The sequence below is a fragment of the Rousettus aegyptiacus genome, unplaced genomic scaffold (genome assembly GCF_014176215.1).
Source record: "Rousettus aegyptiacus isolate mRouAeg1 unplaced genomic scaffold, mRouAeg1.p scaffold_m13_p_1, whole genome shotgun sequence".
Classification (NCBI taxonomy): domain Eukaryota; kingdom Metazoa; phylum Chordata; class Mammalia; order Chiroptera; family Pteropodidae; genus Rousettus; species Rousettus aegyptiacus.
In genome coordinates, this window is record NW_023416284.1 from 25,012,888 (window position 1) to 25,027,941 (window position 15,054).

The 15,054-nt window shown below is 37.5% G+C and overlaps 1 protein-coding gene across 12 annotated transcripts in view; it reads left to right on the forward strand.

Moving 5' to 3' along the window:
* Positions 1-15,054, forward strand: part of MACF1 (microtubule actin crosslinking factor 1) — a 293,808-nt gene that overhangs the window by 73,632 nt on the left and 205,122 nt on the right. The gene's annotated exons all lie outside the window — the stretch shown is intronic.

Genomic DNA, 15,054 nt, shown 5'->3' on the forward strand with positions numbered 1-15,054 from the left:
GGTCTTTGAGTGCTAAGTTGTTTTGGAAATAAAGCATAATTTGTTGCTTTGAAATTGAAAGATACTTTGTGGCTTTGTGGCTTTTAGCATATTATTTTTTGGGGGGAGGGATCCTCAAATCTTGTGTTTTCAGTGTGCTAAGTATTTGAAAGAGCATAAGGAAATATAAGTATTTTTGTCTTGAAATATCAGAAAATAGTGTGGCTCATTGCTTTTTATTTTATATGTTCATAAAGACAATATTGTTAAGACTTATTGGAAGACTTAATATTGTTAAATGGCAATATTCCCTAAATTGATCTGTAGATTCAATGCAACCCTTAAATTCCTACTAGCTTTTTTCTTTTTCTTTCTTTCTTTCTTTCTTTCTTTCTTTCTTTCTTTCTTTCTTTCTTTCTGTCTTTCTGTCTTTCTGTCTTTCTGTCTTTCTGTCTTTCTGTCTTTCTGTCTTCCTTTCTTTCCTTTCTTTCCTTTGGTAGAAATTGAGAAGCTGCTCCTAAAATTTATACAGAAACACAAGGGACCCATAATAGCCAAAATAATCTTGAAAAAGAAAACATAATTGGAGGACTCACACTTCCCAATTTGACAATTTACTACAAAGCTACAATAATCAACCATATGTGGTAATGGCATAAGATAGACATACTGATCAATGAAATAGATCGAGAGTTCAAAAATAACCTGTATATTCACTTTTAACAAAGGTGCCAAAACAATTCAGTGTGGAAAGAATTGTCTTTTCAACAAATTATACTGGGATAGTTGGATATCCATATGCAAAAGAATGAAGTGGGGCCCCTGCCTCACACCATATACAAAAGTTAACTCAAAATGACTCATAGACCTATGTGTAAGAGCTAAAACTATAAAACTATTAGGATAAAATTTAGAGATCTTTGCACCCTTGGATTAAACAGTGGTATCTTAAATATGACACCAAAAACACAAGTGACAAAAGAAAAAGAAAAAAATGGACAAACTAGACTTAATCAAAATTAAAAACTTTGGATGTGGTTGGATGTGGTTCCATAGTGTAGTGGTTAGCACATCTGCTTTACACGCAGAAGGTCCTGGGTACATGTCTCAGTGGAGCCACAGTCTATGGTCTACAGCCATGCCACCCTGAACAAGCCTGATGTCTGATCTTGGAAGTTAAGCAGTGTCGTGCCTCGTTAGTACTTGGATAGGAGACCACCTAGGAAGACCAGGTGCTATAGGCATAAATAATAATAAATAACAAAAATTTTAAAAAATAAAAAATTAAAAACTTTTGTGCTTCAAAGGATACTATTAAAAAAGTGAAAAACACCCCACAGAATGGGAGAATAGGCAAAAAATTTGAATAGACATTTCCCCAAAGAAGATAGATAAATAGCTAATTAGCACATGAAAAAAATGTTCAAAATTATTAGTCATTAGGAAAATACAAACCAAAACCACCTCATGCCTACTAGAATGGCTACTATAATCAAAAAGGCACATGGAGGATGTGGAGAAATTGGAACCCTCATACACTGCTGTCAGGAATGTAAAATAGTGCAGCTGCTTTGGAAAACAATTTGGTGGTTCCTCAAAAAGTTAGAGTTGCCACATGACCCATCAGTTCCACTAAGTATACATCAATAGAAATGAAAACGTATAGCCACACAAAACTTGTATACAGATGTTCATAGCAGCATTATTCATAATAGCTCAAAAGTGGAAGCAACCCAAAATCCATCAGCTGATTAATAGATAAACAAAATGTGGTATATTACTCAGCAATAAAAAGGAATGAAATATTCATTCTAAATGAAGTACTAATGCTAAAATGGATCAGACTTGAAAATATTATGCTAAGTGAAAGAAGCCAGACACAAAAGGCCATATATTGTATAATTTCATTATAAAGAATAGGCAAATTCATGGAGACAGTAAGTAGACTGGTGGTAGCCAGTGGAATGCTGGAATGGTGAGTGCTAATGGATATAGGGTTTCTTGTAGGGGTAATGAAATGTTCTGAAGTTACACGGTGGTGATGGTTGCACAACTCTGTGAATATACTAAGATTTATTGAATTGTATACTTTAAAAGGATGAATTATATGGTATGCGAATTAAATTCAGTAAAGCTGTTATCAAAAATATTTAGGATGAGTTGTATGTATAAATAGTATTTTGTCAGTTTGTACTCAGCCTTTTTTTCCTGCCACTGTGAATCTTGAAGTTAGAGCATCACTGTCTTGAGTACTGGGCAGATTACTGTCGCCTCAGCACTTCAAGGTGAGAAATTAGGTTTGCACTCAGTTCTTGCAGAATAATTAATGGCACTTTGTATCAGGAACCAAACCTTTCAAGATGGATGGATGCTCTGAGGTTGAAGTCTTTCTAAGTTTTAAGTGTGACACTCTGTGTCCTACTTCAGTTCTTTCTTACTCTCTGAACTGTATGTCTCACTGGAATGGATAATTTATGTCTTGGGTTCCAGGTTCCATTCCCAGCTCAGCCAAGAACCTCACATCTTTCATTTCTTACATTTTTCCTGCAGGCTGTTGATCTTGGTCTGAAGCAATCTTTCCTGGGAGGTGTGGAAATGGTAGCTGGAGGAGCCGCTAGGAGGTGCCCTGCCCTCAGAGGATTGACTTTAAAAGAATGACTTACCTGGAAGGGGTTTAGGCCTGTATTGGCAGGAAGAGATGACTCATTTTTCATCCATGGAATTTCAAAGAAAATATAATGACAGGATGATGTCAGAAGAGCAGGTGGAGACAGGAACCTTGATTGAGGCACAGGAGGGAGGTGTTGAATAGTGTGGTTGCCTGGGCAGTCAGAATGATTGACTAGCATAGATCATAAGAAACGTCACCTGTTTTTTAGTTCCTTTCTTATGAGCCCTGGTGTGGGCAGTGCTGTTCATGTGCCTTCAGAGCATTTGGTCAAGTCTATGCCTGTCTTGGGTGTACCGTGTTTGTATCTGGGTGAGGCATCCTGTGCCAGGCGTGGATTTTACATGCATAGTTGTGTATGGGTTCCTGCATTCTGTGCATCAGCCCCATGGCTAGTAGGGTCTTTGTCTTGGAATTGAACCTCACATTCTCATGATGGCTTGAGATGTGTCATTTACCCTGATTTATTAGATACAGGAACTTGCATGGATATCAGGAGGTCAAATCTGAGGTACTTTATTGCCAAAAGTACTCTGGTTCTGTCCAGCGTTTCAATAAGAGCTGTATCTTTGCTTTAACCTCAATTAAGTTTTTCTTTCTGTTTCTCTCTCTCTCTCTCTGTTCTTTGCTCTTTTTTCTTTTCTCTCTTCTCTTCTCTTCTCTTCTCTTCTCTTCTCTTCTCTTCTCTTCTCTTCTCTTCTCTTCTCTTCTCTTCTCTTCTCTTCTCTTCTCTTCTCTCTTTTCATTTGGGGGCTCTCCCTGGTGTTATGGATGAACCACAGAATGGGAGAAACTTACAGTAAGGAGGAAGGATAAATAAGTTTTGTTATTTTTTTTCATATCGCGAAGCACCGAAGTTGGTTAGCTATGCAGTCTCCCATTTATACTAAGGTTGTAAGAAAGTGCTCCAGGTCACTACTATGCCTTAGCACTGCCAGAGTCTCTGTCATTGTGAGCTTGGAGGCTAAATCAGCAGTTTACAAAAAGACAAAAGGGAATATTTATTGCTAGTACAATGCCTCAGGATTCAGGTCTCTCAAGGAATATCTGGGGAGAGATGGCACAACATTATCGCTTACTGGTTTTGTGCTTTATAAATCATTCATCTGAAACAGGCATGGAGATAGGGACTTTTAAGTAGCATAGGACACCACCAAAAAGCAGAAGACATTAACTCTTTAAGATATATCATAACCAAGATGAAAAAGTAAAAACAAACAAAGAAACAATCCCCCCCAAAATTGGAATGGAAGGAGGAAAGCTTTACTTATATATTACTTGGCATTCTCTTTAATTGTTGCATCCTTCTGACTGGTCCTGAGTTCTGTTTTTGGACAGTATTATTAGGTACACTGTGGCACTAAAATCGATCTTTGGAGTAGGGTAAGAAGGACATGAACCAGGAGGGACTGAGTGATAACTCGTTTCTTAAAGAAGGGTACTAGACTTCCTGGGCCCTAGTTAGCAGTATTCCTCGTCCCTGCTGGTTGTGTTTCTCCCTTTATGTCTCCATGAAGTAACAAATTATTAGAAGAGACTTTCAACCTGAAATGCCAAAGAGCCCAGGGAAAAATGTCCCTGGGGTGCGCTTGATTTGGGAGCCCCCCCTGAGGGTAATCTGTGATAATGCTGTTTCAGAAGTCACCACCTGATTCCACTGAGTCAGTTGAGTCTGTGCAGGAGCAGTCTTGATTCAGACATGTTCTTCCTCCTTTCTCCCTTTGGTTATGAGCGAAAGGCCTTCAGTTAAGAGGTTGAGCAGTGGTAAAGGAGAACTATTTTGATGATCCAATTAACTAGAATTAGAATGTTAAGGGAATTGATATGGTGGCTAGGATTCAGAATATCTTTGAGGTGTTGTTGTTGTTATTGTTGTTTTGTGGGGGAGGGAAAGGACTTCTTTAAGGGCCCATTATCACCTACAGGATAAAATCCAAACTCATCTTGTCATTCAAGACCTTCCATGTTGCCTGGATCTCAGGCTTTCATTTTTCTTGAAATGAAAATTTTACTTTATCTCTTCATTTTACTTTATCTCTTTATTGGAATATATCTTAGAGTAGCTTTCTGAGAAAAAGATACATGAGAGATAAATATTTTTGAGATTTTGCCTATCTTAAAATGTCTTTATTCTACTTTTCATTTGATTAAAGAGTTTTGGTATAGAGTTCTAAGTTCCAAATGACATTCCACCAGAATTGTGAAGGCTTGCCTCTCCAGGCTTCCAGTGTTGCTATTGAGAAGTCCAGTGCCATTTTGGTGTCTGATATTTGTTTGTGACTTGTTTTAGTTTTAATAGGTTTTAGGATTTTATTGTCAATCCCTAGTGTTCTGAAAATTATGATGAGGATTGTGAGGATCTTTTTTAATTTACCATGTTGAGTTCTCTGTGTGTCTGTTTTATTTGAAAACACTTTCTTCATTTATTAGTTCTTTGATAATCTCTTCTGTTTTCTCCATTTTCTCTTTCTTATTTTTCTATTAGTTGGATATTGGACTTTGATGGATCTTTTGGTTTTTCTTCCCACCTCTACAATTCTCTCTCTTTCTGATTCTAATTTATGGTAAAGATCCTTAGCTCTTTTAGCACTGCTTTAGAATTATTTATTTTTGCTATATTTTTTTGTTTCTGAGTAATGTTTTTATTCTCTGAACATTCATCCATCTTTTTATACTACCCGTTCTTGTTTTGTGGCAATATTGCCTTTTAATACTGAATATTAATTACAGTCCCTTCAATGATTTCCTCTGCATCCAATATTGTCTCTATTTGTTTCAAGTTTCTGTTTGTTCATTTTGGTCTCTGTCTTTCATGTTACAAACTCTCTTAAAATGTCCGATGTTTTTTGCTGACCTTCATATTTATGAGTTAGCCCCTAAAAATCTAATTGGTGGAACTTGTTGATTGGTGTGCTCGTAAATGAATGACCAGGCAGGAGAGATCCTTTTCTCCAGAGAGGAATTGACTGGTTTCCTGTCTAGGGCCTCTTAAGCCAGACAGCCAGAGAGCCCTGGGATTGCCAAGCAGGGCAGTGGGGCAGGAGGGAGAGGCTTGTTTATAAAGTCACATTTCACTTAATACCCCTGTTTTAAGTGCGGCACCTCACTCCTTACCTCCTGAGGGCCTGAAGACACTCAACCATTCTTGCTTTCAGCCTCGCCCTGCAGCTCTCCTTCTCCTTCCTATCAGCCTTCAGAGGTACTTGGTGCTTCCAGTCCCTGAGACTGAGTCCTGCAGCGCGGTGTACCTCTTTTCTTATTGTTCCTTATTCCCCACAGGCACTTAGCAGAAAGAGAAAGCTGAAATTTAAATTGGTGACCATTCATCTATTCACTCTTCAGGTTATCAAACTTTTGTTTATATTTTCTTTCATGTGGGTTTGTGCCATTTTTATTCCTTTACTATTATTTTTCTAAGGTTTCAGAAAGAAATGGAGATAAATGTGCATGTTAAGTTGGCTACGTGTAACCTTAAGTTGGCGGAAGCGAAATCTTCCCAACTTCTCTCTCTTAAATACACAAACCCTGTGCTCTAGCTTCACTCATGCCTTCTTTGTTCCATTTTCTTGCTCATGCCACCTTCCCTCCTGGAATGTCTACTCTTCTCATTTCAGACTGTTAACATCCTACATATTCTTCTAGACCCAGCTTATATGCCTCATCCATGGAAGCCCTTCTTTCTAATTTTTAAATTTCTATAGCTGGAAATGACCATCCCATCGACTGAATTCCTAAAGTCCTGTTCTCTGAATTCTTGCGGTCTTGCCACCCTGATAACACAGCATACATTGCCTTATGCTGTAATTGTTTATACACATACCACTTCCCTAGTTAAATTGTAAGCTCTTAAAGTATAGTACATTATAAGACTGGTTTTGTAATTTTATTTTTGTTATTTTAACAATTAACATAGAACTTAGGCAACTAAATATTTCACAGAACCACAGGATTTTAGAGCTGGAAAAGAATTTGGAGATCTAGAATGTCAACTCATTTTATGAATGAATAAACAGATCCAGTGTGAGTAAATGATCCTGCAGTCATATAATAAGCTGGGGACAAAGCTGGAAATATAACCTCCTTCTCAAATTCTCAAGCTGTTAAATGTAGCGTTAAAATATGATATATGCTTAATTAAATATTCTGGTTAATACAAGGTTAACCAAAGGGCACTTTTGTTTTATTCTTGTTGAAAATTTTTGTACATATTTTTTTGATCTTAGTAATTAGGTAATTTTGTCATAGGTAATAGTCATAGGTTCTTTCTCTTTTTGGTAAATCAGGAGCTTGAATATTCTGGGTTTTGTCTAAAATTGAGCTGGATAATAGTTTTCTTCCAAGGTATCAGGGATTCATGGATTATAGGTGAGAAAAAAAATGTAGGAAGCTGTACTGAAAGTGCTCTGGTTTCAGGAAAATTTTTAATAATCAGTGATATTATGTATTTGGGTTACAGACCCAATTTAAGTTGGTCCTAGTTAATTGAAGTTTTGCTATTTGATAATTCATCAAGGATCATTGTTCAACGTATCTTTAAAGTAGATTATCTGTCAAAGATCCTTCTCTATTTCCCTGGGTTGTCTAGCTCTTGGTAGTCATTTCCAGAATGTTTGAGATAGCTCCAGAGAGTCATGTCAAAGGTGTTAGATGCTCCAGGAATAGCTATTGTGAGAATGTTGAATTACAACTAGTGTCTAAAATTTGATGAATAACAAGTGTGCCAGTCACTAATCAAAATCTAGATGCCATTCTTTTCTTCATCCCCTACTTTGGGCATTTGAAGGTGGGTGGGCAGTTACTTAAAAGGCTGTTCTCTTCCTCTGAGATTTGATTTTCATTAGGGTTTTACTTCACAGTGTCAGGCTGAATAATGGCAGATGGTCTGATGTTGGGGCTGGCTCGCAGTTTCCACTAGGCAGAGCTTTTGTTAGACAAGCAGTTTATGTTGGAATGAACCGTAACCGACCTAGGCTGGATTGGGCTCCGCCTCATGCCCATCACTTTTGGTTTTATCCAAAGTAGAAACTGTTGTCCCCAGATTTTAGAGTCAGGATTTATTGTACTCATTGGTGTTTTTGCCTTTGCCTGTTTCTGCATTGCCACCTGGCTGCCGTGAGGGGGAATTCACTATAGCTCTGAGTCCCTGCAGGGCATCTGAGAGGAACAATCCATGTTTCCAGGATGGGGCGTGTGTTCTCTTCCCTTAAAACTGTTACCGAGATTTCCTTTTATGATTTGTTAAGTCAGGAGCATCTGGGAGGATGCATGGGGGAAATATTACTCACCAGGCACAAGTAGTGGCCCCGACTGCTGGCTGGCAGTCTGGCCGAGCTAAGTGTGAGTCAGCTCCAGGAATGGAAAAATTGCAGGGTATTCAGAGGTAGGAGTTGTGTGCCAGTGACTGCTCCGTCTCTGCCTGCTCTTTTCTCTGTAAGGACTCATCACAAAGCTAGGGACACGGGGATCCAGTTGGGGCTGCCAATAAGCCAACCAACTTTGCGAAGATAATGTTCCCCTTGAACGGAATGAGCAGACTGCTGTTGCCTTCTATGTTATGGATGTGTATGGGTTTTGAGGCAAGCTTGAGCTTGTGTAATGAAAGTTTTATGTGTGAGAATTTCACTAGAATAAAAGCAATCACAAAATCTGTCTTGGTTATAAACTCAGTCTTCTGTATCTTTTTGTCCAGTAGGGGTCACTAGGGTTTAAGCTCTACATGAGAAAAACTCACTAATTTTACGGAGATCAATCAGATTCCTTGTTTTTACTGTGGCATCTTTGTACATTGAGTGCTTTTTTCTTTTTTCTTTTTAATATTAGAGCAGAAACAAAAGATGCAAACCTGTATTAAGAGCTTTGAGGATCTATTGAGTATTTAAAGAACAGATTATTCCAAATGCTATGTGAAGCAAGAAACCAAAGCTGAGAATGGAATTTGTTTTATGAATAAGATTTGAAGAGCAACTTAAAAAAAAAAAATTAAAGGAGATGAGAAGAAAACTATTAAGCATGTGGTGTATACCTACCTACTTTACATTTATTCCTTACTTAATCTTAACCAGAACCCTGAGCAGTAGATATTTTTATATGCATACATATTAGGAACCTGAAGTTCAGAACTATTAAGTGGATTCCCTAAGGTCACTTAATAGTGATACTACCAGGGGAGATCCTTGTAGGCGTGTTTCCTTTGACTTGGCTTCTTTGACCCTGGTAAGAGGGTAGTCATAGGAACAAGTTTTATTAGAAAGTAAGCTGAGCCTGGTGGTAGACTCTCCTAACAAAGACTGAGATGATCACTGTGCTGTGGATTAGGCTTTAGGACAGGCTGCAAGGATCCACAGAAGCTGACAAGTCTGTCTGTCTTCAGGTGGTAAGTTCTTTTCATTTAAGGCTATTGCCAGGATCTTGAAAACTATCTCACAGACATCTAAAATTAATTCCTTATGCTCAAAGCTTGGTGTCCATGGTTAAATAGTTTAAGTTGATCTCTCTTATCTACCCTTACCTGGACTCTTTTTCTGAGCCTGAGATGTAGCTACCTATTGGCATTCTCAAGCCTGCCAGGTTCCCTAATTGCTGAGCTCCTGATCCCTTTCAATGACATGCCCATTCCTGCCCTCTGGTACTTAAGGTGTCTTAGGAAAACTAAAGTGAATCATGTGTTTCTTAGTCAAACCACGCTAAAAAATGTATTCCCATTGAGACCATTTTTTTTTTTTATTTGGAAAGTATTTAAAAATGCATGCAGGTTGGGTAGGATTAAGATACTCACTTTCTTTCACTCTGTATTCACTTGGGATGAGAGATATTTCTGGACAAAAATAACAATCTTGGCAAAATTTAGAAGCAGTCCCCATAGGGCTTCTTTTATTTTTTTTATTTTTTTATTTTCTCCATTTATTTAAGATACTGACTACCAGACTTTAGTGAGGTAGTAAAAATAAGCACACACTATATTATAAAGTAAAAGTGCTAAACGTCTTGAGAGAAACATGTAAAGTATAATATAAATTTAAGAGGAGGAGAAGTTTACTTTTAACTGGTATAGAGGGAATCTATCTCGTGGAAAATTCTGTGGAGGTACTGGCTTTCAGCTGGTCCATAGAATGAGATTTTGACATGTGGAGATGGGAAAGATATACATTCTGTGGTAAACTAGGGAAATATTGTAAAGCCAGAGAGTTTTGGAGTTAATTTGCTGACAGTGGGGAATTGAAAGTTTTAGAATGAAATTACAAACAAACATTTACTGAGCTTTTAAAGTGTGCCAGTTATACATGCTTCAGGGAGATTAATCTCACCGTGGATGAGGACAGGATTGACAGATTGGAGACTAGGTTTAGGCAATTTAGATTAGGTAAATTATCAGTTTACCAAGGTTTCCTATAGTCTGAACAGTATTCAGAGGTCTTTGTGGTCAGTTGTGGTTTGCTACTCCTCCAAATAATGATAATAGTAGTCAACAATTATTAAGTGTATATTGTGTGCCAGGTACTATCTGAGCACCTTAAATGAGTTAACTCATTTAATCCTCACTACAACTATATGAGACAGGTACTATTATTATCATCATTTTACAGACCAGGAAACTGACTTCTGTGAAGTTAATTAAGTTACTTGCCCCAAGGTGCTATGTGACACATGTAGTAGATCCTGGGTTTGAACCTAGGCAGACTAGCTTAAGATTGATTTTTTAATTGCCATATTTTTATAATGCTCATGATATCTAGGATACTGAGCAAGAGATTGGGAGCTTTTTCTAACTTTATTGTATTCGTTGACATTTGGGTCTGTAGAATAGTCTTTAAAGGCATTCTGGGCCTTTGCATCTTAATTGTTGTCTTAATCCTACATTGTTAACATTAGAGACAGGAGTCATGATGTTTCCCAGTTAGCTTCTGTGAAGTCCACATCCCTGCCTATCTGTAGTTATATGCCTACTGGACTCATGAGAGGATACATATGACAGAGGTCAGGGCCAGGTTTAAATGCCAGGATCTTGCCGGTCCCAGAAGCCCAAGGTTTTCCATCCTATCAATATCACAATCTCAGCTATATATATATATATATATATATATATATATATATATATATATATATATATTTTTAAGTCTCTATAAGCATTATTTTTCTTTTTCTAGAGTTCAGAAATTTTAATTGCGATGGGTCTTACATTTTTAGTCTGTATCTGCTGAAGTTATGCTCATGAATGTGCTATTTGGGACCAAGTGAATAAGACATATAGCCTCCTCTCTCACAGATTTGCTTTCATCTCGTCACAACCATTAAAGTGATTCTGGGGTATTGCCTTGTTTTGAGATTTCTTGTGGGTAACGGTTGTGGGTGACCATCCTAAATTCTTGTGAGTGAAGTAATCTTAAAGAGAGGCCTGGTCTAAAAATCTTAACAAAGTTTAGAGTCTTGCTTCTACAAGACTTCTTTGATGCTTTGGGGCCCTGCCCATTGGCTGTTAGCAAGGGATATCCTGGGGGGTGCTAAATATGACTTTAAATGGCCCATTCTTGTATAATAAATGATCTCTAAAAAGAAACTCCCTCCTGCCAGCCTCTAACCACTTCCTGTAAATGACAGCATACAGATCTGTCTTAGTTTTGCTAAGTAAAAAATTTATTTTTATAAAGGCAGTTCCCCTCTTTTTTCTTCCTTCAAACAAACATATGTACATGGAGAAAAATGGTGTATCCAGGGTATAGGATGCCAACTTATGACGATCTTAAGAAGAGTAAATGACTTTGGCTACCTTTCATTATCTTCTCTATTAATAATGGTAGATTCAGAAGGAATCTTGATATTTGAGTGCTTTGGATTTTTTTTTCTTCAAATTTCCTAGTTATTTTTGAGTGGAACAAGTATGATATTTTATTTTCTAATTAAGACAGTTTTACAGTAGCTTCTGGTAGCAGAATAAGGTAGAGAAATGGCTTTCACTTTGAGAAATGAAACATGATGAGGATATTTATAAGATTGCAAAAAGACAGTGGTATAATGGTGATATAGACAGTACTAGCATTGTAATGTTTTGAGTTGAAGTTGAGATTCTTTCCTTAGAGCCAGGTAGAGCTAAGGTATAGTCTAAGTCTTCCTTCCAAAGAGAAAGTATTCCAAACATATAAATACCTAAAATTGTTTAATTTCAAGTTAGTGTACTTATTTTACCAGAACATTTTAGCAAAGGGAGGCAGTGTGGTAAAATATATTGATTGGAAATCAGACAGATAATTCAGATGTCAGTTCATTCTCTTACTTTGTGAATGTGCAAAATAATTTGAATTTTCTGAGCCTCAAGTTCTTGATGTCTAAAATGAGGATACTTAGGGGATATTATCAGGATTAAATGAAGTAACATGTGAAAGTGCTTTCTAGTTGCTGCTCAATAAATGTTAGTATATTATAGTGTTAGTATAGTATATTGTAATAAATGCTCTTCCAAGAAGTCCATCTTCTTTGACTGTCCCAGCTCCGGAGCGTCTCCACAGTAAGGGGTGTGTCCTTATCATATTGGTTGCCCACTCTAACATACTGCTCTCTATTTTTTAATGGCATGAATATTGAATGAAATGCTGTTTCACAAGAGAGCCTGCTCTAGAGGGAGCTCCGGCTTAGTGTCCACTGGATTTCACTATCAATTTTCCCTGTCTAATGCTTATTCCCTTCAGCAAACTCCATATTATATTTCACATGTCAAGAGAAATTCTTCTTTTTTGACCCCACATCCTTCTCTCTGCTGTGTTACAACAAAAGTCCTTGAAAAAGTTGTTTTTACTTATGTCACTAATTTCCTCTCATTCTGTTTTTTTTATATCTAATTTTTTAAAATTATTTTTAAATCAAGGTGTAACTGACATAACATTGTATTAGTTTTAGGTGTACAACATGATGTGATTTTTGTATACACTTTGAAACAATCACCACAGAAAGCCTCGTTAACATCTGTCACTTTATATAGTTACCCCAATTTTTTTTCTTGTAATGAACACTTTTAAAATCTACTCTCTCAGCAGCTTTCACACATGGAATCCAGCATTATTAATTATAATTAGCAGCTGTACATTGCATCCCCATGAATTCCATTCTCTCTCGAATCACTCCGATCAGGCCTTTCTCTGCCATGTCATCATAACTGCCCTTTTTAAAATCATCGGTAACCTCCACATTGCTTAATTCAGTGGTCAGTTCTCAATCTCATCATGACACAGTAACAAATTTGGCATGGTTAATTACTACTTCTTAAAACACTTCCTTCACCTGGCTTCTGGGGCAGCAGTTCCTTTGATTCTCCTAATCCACTGGTTTCTCTTTTTTTAATACTCTTTTGGTGATTCTTCCTCTTCCCAACCTATTATTGGAGAGTTTACAGGCTTAGTCCTTGAACTTGATCTCTCCTTTCTCTCTCTGTTTACTTCCTAAGTGATCTCACTCAGTTTCCTGGCTTTAAAACTTCATCCTCGGTCTCTACTTGAACTACAGATTCATATATTGAGTTGCATATTCAAAGTTCCACTAGAATGTTTGCTAGGCATTTCAAACCAAATGTATCCAAAAGGGAGTTCCTATCCATCCCCCCAAAAACCAAACACCCATAACTACAATGAACCCCAAACCCTTTGCTTCTCTGGTAGTCTTTTCTATCATAGGAAATAGCAGGTCTGTCCTTTTAGTTTCTCAGGCCGAAAACCTTGGAGCCATTTTTGACTCTTTTATTTCTCTCCTCACTCCCTATCCAGTCAATCATCAAACCCCGATGACTCTTTATAATTTATTCAGATGATGTCCACCTCTCACCATCTCTACCACCACTCCCTGGTCTCAGCTGTCATCATTTCTCAGCTACCAGTTTTCATTTGGATTATTATAATGACATTTTAGTTTCCCTGCTCCTGCCCTTGCCTCTCAGTAGTCTGTTCTCAATATAGCAGCAAGAGTGATCCTTTTAAAACCTAAGTCATGTCACTCTGTCACACTAATCCCTCCAAAGGTTTCCTATTTCACTCAAAATAAAAGCCAGAGTCTTTACAAATAGGCTATATAGCCATAGGTGATCTGACCCCCATCTCTGGCCTCACCTCCTAGCACTCTCCCTTTCTCTCTTTTAGCTCCAGCCATTGTAGTTTCCTGAACATTCCAAATCTGCTTTTGCCTCAGGGCCTTTACACTTGCTCTTTTCTTTGGTACTTTCTCTAGATAGCCATTCTACTTGTTTGCTCATATTCTGAAGGCCTGTGCTCAAATGTCAACTTATTAGAAATGCCTTCTATAACCATCTATGTACAAAACTGGGAACTTTTCTCCTCTGGCACTCCTTTCTCCTCTTCATCTTCTTTATTATTCTCCACAGCATTGATGTGACAAAATACATATTTCCTTGTATTTATTTTATGTCTTATTTCCCGACTAGTATATACGCCCCTCAAGAACAAGGTCTTTGTGTTGTTCACAATATCTCCAGTACCTAGAATAGGGCTCGGCCCATAGTACACAGTAAATATTTCATTAACGAAATGTAGGTTAGAACAGAATTGTAGGTGGTCTTGATGCCAGATTAAAATGTTCTTATTATATTAGTTCTTCTATCAAGGACCCTTTGTACTGGTACTGCAAGACCTTTGCATATTCAATTTAGGTCATGCAGACTTCTCAGGTTCTTTCCAATCTTTAAATGTGCTTGTTAGGTTTTTGACAAATGTATGCAGTCGTGGAACCGTCATTGCAGTGTGAACCATCTTTCACATCGACACATAGAACGTTTCCATCACCCCCCGAAGTTCTCTGTCTCCCTTTGTAGTCACTTTCATTTCCTCACCCCTAGCCCCTGGCAACCACTTATCTGATTTCTGTTCTTACAGTTTTGCTTTTCTAGAATGTCATATAAATGGAATCATACATTATGTAGCCTTCGGTATTTGGCTTCTTTCATGCAGCATAATGCTTTTGAGATTCATCCATGCCGTTTTACGTGTCAGTATTTTGTTCCTTTTTATTGCTTAGTGGTATTCCATGTATGGATGTGCCCCAATTTTATTAGTTCATCAGTTGATGAAACATTTGGGTTGTTTCCAGTTTTTAGTTATTTTGAGTAAAACTGCTGTAAAAATTCAGATACAGGTCTTTGTGTAGACATGTTTTCATTTTTCTTACATAAGTACCTAGGCATGATATTGCTTGGCCATCTGGTATATGTATGCTTAGCCTTATAAGAAACGGCCATCTGGTATATGTATGCTTAGCCTTATAAGAAACTGCCCGACTAAGTGGTTGTGCCATTTTATAACTCCACCAGCAGTGTATGAGATTTCCAGTTGCTTCATATCCTTGCCAAGACTAGATATTATCACTTTTTGGAATTTTAGTCACTGTAGTAGGTGTGTAGTGGTAAAGTGTTTTCA